Raw genomic sequence first — 9,766 nt, forward strand, 5'->3', positions numbered from 1 at the left:
GCCAAATACATTCCTGGAGCCTTCGATTTAGCATACACAGTGCCCTCTACAGGATCCTGTCGAAACAGCATCTGCTTCAACCTCGTTCACGAAATATGCGTTTTTTTCACAAAACGTTTTTCTTTATAAATCCCAAAATCTTCCTATAAATGTTTGTATGAATGCTTACCATCTTTTTCAATCAGATTTATAAATGAGTTCCCCGATTAATCTGTTTACATGAAAACATCTTAATTGCATTAAGGCATGTAAACGTAGCCACCTAACAAAGATAAAGATAATGTTTATTGTCATTGTCACTTGGACAACGAAACTGAAAATGCAATTCAAGTCAATGTGAGGTATAAAAAGAGTAATAAAATATTACAAAATATACAAATTGCATTGAATACTGCATTGACTATACCGACTGCACTGAATAACCATACTGCACTGATTAAATATAAGAAATGAACTGTTATGTTTTGCATTTAGCGCCATGATTGCTTTGGGGAAAAAACAGTTTTTCAGGCGATTTGTCCTGGTTTTCATGGCTCTGTATCTCTTGCCTGATGGCAAAAGCTGAAAGAGACAGTGATGTGATGAATCCTGTGAAATGTCCAAAGCTTTTTTCCGGCATCGGGAGGTGTAGATCTGTTCCAGGGAGGGGAGAGGGCAGCCAATCGTTTTCTCCGCTGCCCTGATGACCCTGTGGAGAGCTCTCATGTCTGAGGAAGTGCAGCTGCCGTACCACTCTCCATGGAACAGTGATAAAAGGCATGGAGCAGATTTCTGGGGAGACGGTTCTTTCTGAGGATTCTCAGAAAAAACAGTCTCTACTGCGCTTCTTCAGCAACTCCTTAGTGTTCTTAGGTAACTTGGTGACTTAGCAAACTGCATGTTCCTCATCTCCTCTGTATGGACCTTAGAGCTGTAGGGAACTTGTAAATTCTAAAGGGTTCACAAACTTCTAAGCACCATTGTTGTTTTATTGTATGCATGACCATTGGCTAAGATATGTGATCATTGTTTGGCTGTAGTGGAGGCTGACTGATATTCTGCAAAGTACTCAATTTCAGTAAATCTGCAGAGTGTCCTGCTGAGTGATTATAAGGGGATTGAATAATGTTTATTGCATCTGTATTCCACAGACGGCTATGAAGAGGGCAGGAGGAAGGCCAAAGAGGCAGAGACGATGTCTGACCTCCAGTCTGAAGCAGAGGTGTCTAGGCAAAGGCCACCAAGGTGTATAAGGTATGTCAGTTTGTGTCACATCACTATTACTTTTCCCGTTCACACGCTGTTTAAAGTCTTGTTTTCTATTAAACTTCACTGAATTGAATTGGTACGGGTCGAGGTTTGCCTTTTATTTTACACAGTTTTCCATTAAAGGTTCAAGGTCACTTTATTGTCATCAGCAGCTTCATACATGTACAAAGAGTGATGAAACAATGTTTCTCCATGGACCCAGTACAACATATAGTAACATATAGTAACACTTAACATCACAGTAACAGGACGTGCAAGGTGCACACAGGCAGTAAATAAATAGTGCAGAGATATAAACTTCGTAAGTAAGTGCAGTTGCTCATGTTTGTAACCCCGCAACTGCACCACCTTTTGCAGTAATCACTGCCAACAAGCAATCTCTGTACTTCACCATGAGACGTCTGCATTTGCCAAAAGGTAGTTTGGCTCACTCCTCCTGAGCAAACTGCTCAAGCTGTCTTAGGTTTGAAGGGTGGCGTTTCCACTGCAATTGTTAGATTTTTCCATAGATGGTAAATATGATTAAGATCTGGGCTCATAGAGGGCCATTTAACAATTGTCCAATGTTTTTTTCTCAGCCATTCCTGAGTGCTTTTAGCTGTATGTTTTGGGTCATTATCCTGTTGGAGGACCCATGACCTGTGACTGAGGCTGAGCTTTCTGACACTGGGCAGTATGTTTCACTCCAGGATGCCTTGGTAGTCTAGAGACTTCATTGTGCCCTGAACAGATTCAAGGTTCCCTGTGCCAGATGCAGCAAAGCAGCCCCAGAACAAAACCGAGCTCCTCCATGTTACACAGTAGGTATGGTGTTCTTTTCTTCTAAAGCTTCATCTTGCTTCTGTAAACAGAGCTGATGTGACTGGCCAAAAAGCTCCAATTTTGTCTCACCAGTCCAAAGGACATTCTCCCAGAAACTTTGGGGCTTGTCAAAATGCATTTTGCTGAATTCCACTCTAGCTTTTTCATGTTTCTCTATTAATAGTGGAGTCCTCCTGGATTCTCTTCCACGGAACCCATTATTGTTCAAAAGGCGACGGATGGTGCGATCAGTAAGTGACGTACCTTGATCTTGGAGCTCAGTTTGAATGGTTTTGAATGCTTTCCATGGCTCTTTCTACCATCCGCACTATCCTTCTGATCAACCTGGGTTGCATTTCCTCACAGTTTTGTGCAATGACCTCATGCTGCCATCTTGGGGCATTGCCAGTCTTAATGCATTGTCAGTCTTAGTGCATTGTCAGTCTTGGTGCATTGCCAGTCTTGGTGCATTGTCAGTCTTAGTGCATTGCCAGTCTTGGTGCATTGTCAGTCTTGGTGCATTGTCAGTGATATTTTTTTTTCTTTGTTTTAACTGCACATTCTGTAGTACATTATAAATGAAAACAGCATCCCCCATTTATGTGGCGCAGATCCTGTGAATAAGAAGCTGTCAGCCCTGTGTACATACCCTGTACATTTCCTGGGCTCCCATATTAATCATAAACTTCAGATTTTTTATTTATTTTTTTGGGGGGGGAGGGGCATTTGGTACCTGTTGACAGGACTCACACACACACAGTCATTCACATACACACACATCCGTCCATATTAACATTAGATTGTACTCATTTTAATCTAATTGTGGAATGCAGGCCTTAAATGATTCATATTATTTCAATAAGGCCTCCCTTTAGGGGTATAGTCCATGCTTTTACGTTTGTGTAAATCAAACCAAACAAAGGACACGGCCGCATGACCCCGCGGCGCCGAACAAAGAAGCACTGTGGGACATACGGCGGCGTCCGAAACAGACTGAGGAAACGAGCACATCGCCCGCCACTGCCCAGAGTCCCGCTCGCAAACGTCCAGTCTAAACTAGGTGACCTAAGAGCGAGGTTGGGGTTCCAGCGCGATGCAAGAAACTGCAATATACCATGTTTCACGGAAACGTGGCTGACCCCCCTGGTACTGGATCTAGTGGTGACTCCGTCGGACTCTTTCTCTCTTTTTCCTGTTTCATAACTGCTTGCTGTTGGTCATTTAGTACTTGCTCTTTGTCTATGAAACTATGTCATAAATAAAAAGGACATTTAATCGAAATATTACATGCTGATTTTTTTCCTGGTTAAATAAAATCAATACAGCAGATTCTTTTATACACACACGACTGCTTTTTTTGTAACTTAATTATGCCATCTAACACGATAGGTTCTCTGTCATAAGAATATTCCAATATGTTGGTTGAGATTATTTAAGCGGTACATCAACAATCCTTGTGGGGGAAATTAATGATAATTAAACTTTGACAAACAAGGGCATAGCTGAAAAATCAGTACACTGCTAGTGAGTTACTGGCAATATAGCATAGAAATTTACTAGTCAGTTGTGCTAAGAATCAGCTAAACTGAAATGGAAGGCTTGTAGTATAAGGGAGAAGGTGAAGGAGAATGTTTTATGTGTTTTAAGTTGATTAAGCAGGGAGGAGCACTTCTCTTTCTCACATAGTAAAGGTTCATTCTCTCTTCAAATGATTGCTTGCAAATTTAAGGATCTAGGAAATTAGCTTAGTCTACTGTTGCAATGATATACAGCTGCAGACTCTTAATGGCCTTAAAGAGCAATTCAGTGAGACTGAAGTCCTGAGAGGTGTTCTCAAAGTCATTAAATCAGGAAACTTCATAGACATGCTAGTACACAAGGATAAGCTTAAAGGCTTTTTACAGTCCCATTTAGGGGGGCGAAGTAACACGGAACTATTCCAAGAGCTCATGTGCGCAAATCAGAGTGACAATGAAACACCACAACAGTTTTTGTACCGAGTCATAGGCCTCAAACAAAAGATCCTATTTGCTTCTAAATATGCTGGCACTGAATTGAAATACCATGTGACCACAGTCCAAGACATTTTCCTCCACACAGTATACCAGGGCCTCGGCCATAAGCATGATGACATACGTCGAGAACTTAAACCACTGCTTTCAGACAGCAATGTGTCTGATGAGACAATCCTAAAACAAATGATGAGGATAACAAACACTGAGAATGAAAGACAAAGACGCCTAGGGACAGTTGTGTGGCAGAGACCTGTAAATGTGCAGAGAGCGCAGCTTGAAGTTGCAGCAGCGCAAAACAACAGTACAAAGAAACATGGTTCAGATCAAGAGCCCAAAGCTGAAGTGCTCCAACAGTTAACTGAGAGAGTGGAGGAGTTAATGAAGAAAGTTGAACAACTGCAACAGCCATTGCAGACCCAACAGCCACGGTCTTGCCACAACTGCCCAGGTAAAGTAGACCAACAGAAAGCCAAATCTTACAGCTGTGCTAAATGCCTTGAACTAAACCACCCAGGTTGCACGCATTGCTTTTACTGTGGTGAAGAGGGCCACAGGGCAGTGGGTTGTCTGAAGAAACCCAAGTGTCAGGAAAACGTGAGCTGATTTCTGCTGTGGGACAGGCAGTGACCGGGCTTCACCTTCAGTCCCAATTGTGCCCACCTCACACTACTGAGTGCGACACAGAGGGCTCAGACACCAATAAGACTAAGCCAGCTATAATGAAACATAGGCCAAAAGACCACAATGAGCAAGCATTTCCCCAATCCCCTCTTCTCATACCCAGTCAAATGAGTAGGCGCCTGGTTAAGTTTATAGGTGCCAAGGCTCTTGCACGATGTAACCTCAGTGGGTTGACAGTCGATGCACTGCTAGATGCAGGAGCTCAACTGAGTATGATCAACAGAGGTTGGAAGGAGAGGTACCTACCAGACGCCCCGGTGAGGCCTCTCAGTGAAATATGTGATGATAAGGAAGAGCTGGAGGTCCATGCTGTAAATGGAGACTTTCTTCCTTTTGATGGCTAGGTCCTGATCACGGTCAGCTTGAGCGCTAATGGCAGCTTCAGCGAGCCCATCACAGTGCCTTTTCTTGTCTGCAGTGTTCCGCTTGATCACCCACTACTTGGGTTTAATTTGCTAGAGGAAGTGGTTTAGAGTCAGCCAGGGGAACTTGTCCCAGCCCTTACCATGCTTCTCTCTGATGCAATGTCAATGCCCTCTGAGAAGCCTGAGCTGTTAGTGAGCTTCATTCATGCTGGCAAATCCTCCAGACATCAGGGGCGTCACATAATGCTATGTCATCCAATCTTAGTTTAACATTATCTTAACGTATCCTATCTTAATCTTATCTTATCCTAAGTACTTGTGAGATCTCTCACCTAATTATTTGCAGGTTCTATGAAAAACCATTTACATCACACAGATAGCCCATCTCCACAGCCATCTCTAGGACCCTGGGGATGGCACTCAGCTGGTCCAGCGCATCACTAGGAAATATCACCTCAACTTCATCAACCCAATTCTCACCATACGAGTAGTGAGCCTCTGAGTTTTGAGTCCTCCCCTACTTGCAGATGTAAATTGCATTTAAAAATTCATTCCAAAACTGAATACACCAGTGATAAGTAAAACACTTGGCCTCATAGGTCATTTTAGGGCAATTGCTTAGATAATAGTCATGCAACTTATTGAATCTTTCCATTTTTTCAAAAACAACAGTAGGGGACATAAATGGGGGTGTCGGACCCGTAACCAGCTGAGATGAGGGGGCTGCAGCCTGTGCTGGAACCTGATACAGAGAGGTGGGCTGGAGCTGAAGATGGATGTGGGGCTGGACTTACAGGTGAGAGTATGCGTAGTGACGGAGGAGGAGAGTGTAAAAAAAGATGGAGATGGAGAGGAGACAAAAGAGGATGGGACTGGTGACGGAACTAAGAAGTGGAGGAGAAGGCGGGTGAGCAGGGCTCAGGTTCTGACACTGATGGAGTGCGACACAGGATTGATTGATTGATTGATTGATTCCCTTTTTTGCTGTTGCAATTCACCATGTCACTAGTCACAAGTACCAGCGAAAAGCAGGCCATCAACCCGACCATACATACACAAACATTATAGGGGGGCAGACAGGTCAGGAAGACAGCGGGCTGTAGGAAAACTCAGAGAAACAGATTACGTGAGGAGAGTGGAGGTGAATAAAAAAAACAGCCCCCAGACTGTACTCCAGTAGGAAGTACAATATAGGAACAGAAAAAAAAAACACCTCAGCAATAAGCACATAGTCACCACATCTCACAACACTAAAGTCGAGACTTGCAACAGGGGAGGGGAATGGGGAGGTGGAGGTAGTCCAGCATAGACAAACAGCCGTCCGTTCCTGCAGCCAAACGGCGCTGTACAAGGACCCGTTCGTTCACGCTGGGGGTATGAAGCGGCGAAGGCGTGGGATGGGGGTAGGGTGTCCTTGTGGTTGGGGGAGAGGAATGCAAGAGAGTCTCACTGCCTTGTTCTTCAGGGGGAGTTGTTGAGCTCAGCAGAGGCCTTGGCCAAGGCCCGTGCTGATTAGGGGGGAGCCAAAAGCAGATAGAATGGGGTTGTTTGGGTTTTCAGGCGAGAAACTGTAATTTCGCAGTTCCTCTAATGTCCATGCTGGTCTCCGCCATCCAAAATCCTTTGCAGAGCCGTGAGCCTCTCCATGATGTTATCAAATCTGCGGTCCATAGTCACGGTGATGTTATTAAATCTGCGGTCGTTAGACACAGTGATGTTATCCAGTTTGCGATCTATAGCCATAGTCTGGGCGCCAACAGCTCTGCCAAGTCCGTCAATCATCCCGGCCAGCCTAGTTGGGCTTTGAGCGGCTGTCACCGTTTTCTTCAATTTCCGATAAGTCAGGGCAATGCCTAATCCAATCAGCATCAGACCTGTAATCATGGTTCCGAATAGGTAAATGTCTTCGATGTCCTCCACGGAAAGAGCTGCCAGACACACGACCCTCCACTTCTCCCATCCGTCCATCGTGTAGCCAGCTGCGTATGTTCCTGCAGAACAGTCAGGTTCCCCTGAACCTGGGCTTCTCGTCGAGAAGATGGTGTCAATTGCGTTGAGAGACCAGTTGATCAAATCCATAATTTCCTTAGTTTTGAAGAGCAGGGCTGAGAGAGTCTCTCAAGTATAGACAGTAAGACAGTAGACTAGACGAGACGAGAGAAGCAAAGCAGGGAAGATAAGGGGAGGGAGAGGGAGAGAAGTGCGTCCGCCTCCGATGAGAGCTCAGTGAAGGATGGTTGCAACCTCGTCGTCACTCTGGGTGAGATCCTCACACGGGATCTTCTCACCCACCTAGGTTGAGTTGAAGGGGTTTACCAATTTGCTGTTACGGAAGCGTAGTAGACTCTGTAAATTTTTTGTAAATGGTCCCTTTTGTTTTTTACACCTCTTTCCACGTCCTGACCGGCCTCCCGCTGTATTTCTACGGCGTCCTGAGCCCTGCTGACCCCTGCTGGTTGCCACCGGGGTGGGAGTAGACGCAGTGGCGGCAGACATGGTCATGGAGCTGGCTGCCGGCGGCCCAGTGCGGCATTTCCTCTGACGGCCTCCACTACTGGTACTGGTTCGTCCTTTGGGATTAAAAAGACAGGGGACAGCACATTTAATTAAACTGAATCCTTATGTCACTCTACAACAAAACTACATCACACACATCACAGATATCACACTTGGCAGTCAGTATTGCACATTGAGAAAAATTCTGTCATCTTATTGGATACAGGAAATATAGGCTTTGGAGACTTATGCGCTGGTCTTGAATTGGGCCGCCTGCGTTTCAACAGGGGAACTTGACCTATAAAAACACGACAGTTGGTGCACAGATTCCCTGATATGCAGAACAACAGCGAAAAACAACGCTGGAAAGGTTCATGTGCACCAAATATAGTGTAGCAGGTGTTGATTAAATGAAATCTAATCAACATTATTAATTATTATTAATTCACTCAAAATCTGTATGTTTTTCTGTTAGTAATTAATATGTATATCTGTTTATGAGAAAAGAAGGGGAGAAAGTTTCATTTCTTGATGAGTTCTGTGTGCGTCGCTGCTGTGACGTCATTGACGTGTTGCGCGCTCTTGCTTCAGTCCGCGGGAGGTCTGAGCAGAGCGAGGTATGCGTTTTGTTCAGTCCTGTTCGAAAATGTGTAAAAAGAGAAATAATTACTATATATTTTATCTATGTATTATTGCGATAGATAAATGAGTTATGCGAATATGTTGTCTTTCCTTAGAACCGAATTTAAAGTTGTTTTACCTGCAAAAGTGTAGTTTTAATCGAGGGAATGCAGTGTGTCGTTGTCTGCGTAAAAGTTGGCCTGTGAAGCGTGACTGCTGATTTTTCTTCTGTGTGTGAATGTTTAGCAGGAGCAGGCAAGATTGCACAACGGATAATTAACTGCATGTTTTCTACTTATGCAGGTACAGTTTTTTATGTATTTTTATGATTTCGTTATATGTGTTCAAACTTAAATTGGTTTTATGTTTATATAATATGCTGGAAACTTTGATTGTATTAAGAAAAGTGTTATATACAAGATATATTTTGCAGATACGGTCATGTTGTACTGAAGTGATTACTAGTTACTACTATTTTCTTTATATTACAATTACTTCTTGTAAATACAAATCCTCTGTATTGTGAACTCTTGCTTCAGTCCGCGGGAGGTCTGAGCAGAGCGAGCAGGAGCAGGCAAGATTGCACAACGGATAATTAACTGCATGTTTTCTACTTATGCAGCGTAAAATACAACTGATCCAGCAGATTGACTCCGGTGTTTATTTCACAACATACAACACAACGCAGAGGGGTAGCCGAGCCGGTTACAATAGCAGCCTGCTCAATCCAAATGCTGACATCAGGAACTGACTATTAAGTAAAATCATTTATATATCTTTCAATTTCCATAAATTGCATTATTAGTATTAGGGATTGCATCTTCACTCTCAAGTTATCGAAACTAGGATTTCTGCTTTTTCTTTTTTTTTTTTTGTGATCAAATTTTAATTGGAGATTTTATAACAAAGAACAAGACGGAACAGAACAAAACACACTCGACCCCCCCCCCCCCCAATACACTCTGAGACAGCACCTCAAAGGAAAAGAGACAAAGGACCAACAGTGGTCACCGGCAGCACCCAGCCCCAAAGAGTGCAGCTAAAAACTGAGGAGAAAAGAAATAACATACTTAAATCAGTAAGAAATGTCAAAATTAGGAAAGTAAAAATCAAAACAAAAAACAAGGGATACGGCCTCAGGACGTGACCCGCAGCCAGTCCTTTACCAGCTGCACGTCATGGAGCCAGCTCTGGATCGTAGAACCAGACGAGTTGTTAATCCAGGCTGCAGAGAGTTCCAGCAGAAGCAGATCAAGGAAGGTGGACTTCCAAACAGTGGGAATGGCACGATCAGGAGACTTCCAAACAGTGGGAATGGCACGATCAGGAGACTTCCAGACAGTGGGAATGGCACGATCAGGAGACTTCCAGACAGTGGGAATGGCACGATCAGGAGACTTCCAGACAGTGGGAATGGCACGATCAGGAGAAACAGGTGAAAGGACAGAGCAAATCTGCACAGCGGGTGAAGAGGAAGAAGCAAGGAAAAAGAGATATTACAGGCCCTAAGCATGGACCTCAGCTGGAGGTAGAAAAAGT

At 43.9% G+C, this 9,766-nt stretch overlaps 1 long non-coding RNA gene across 1 annotated transcript; it reads left to right on the top strand.

The window, feature by feature from the left end:
- Positions 1-8,007: 8,007 nt before the first annotated feature.
- Positions 8,008-8,872, top strand: LOC140584009 (uncharacterized). The gene is made up of 2 exons (XR_011986059.1): positions 8,008-8,530; positions 8,767-8,872. It is a non-coding gene; the product is annotated as an uncharacterized lncRNA (long non-coding RNA).
- The last annotated feature ends 894 nt before the right edge of the window (positions 8,873-9,766 follow it).

The sequence above is a fragment of the Paramormyrops kingsleyae genome, unplaced genomic scaffold, assembly GCF_048594095.1.
Source record: "Paramormyrops kingsleyae isolate MSU_618 unplaced genomic scaffold, PKINGS_0.4 ups29, whole genome shotgun sequence".
Taxonomy (NCBI): domain Eukaryota; kingdom Metazoa; phylum Chordata; class Actinopteri; order Osteoglossiformes; family Mormyridae; genus Paramormyrops; species Paramormyrops kingsleyae.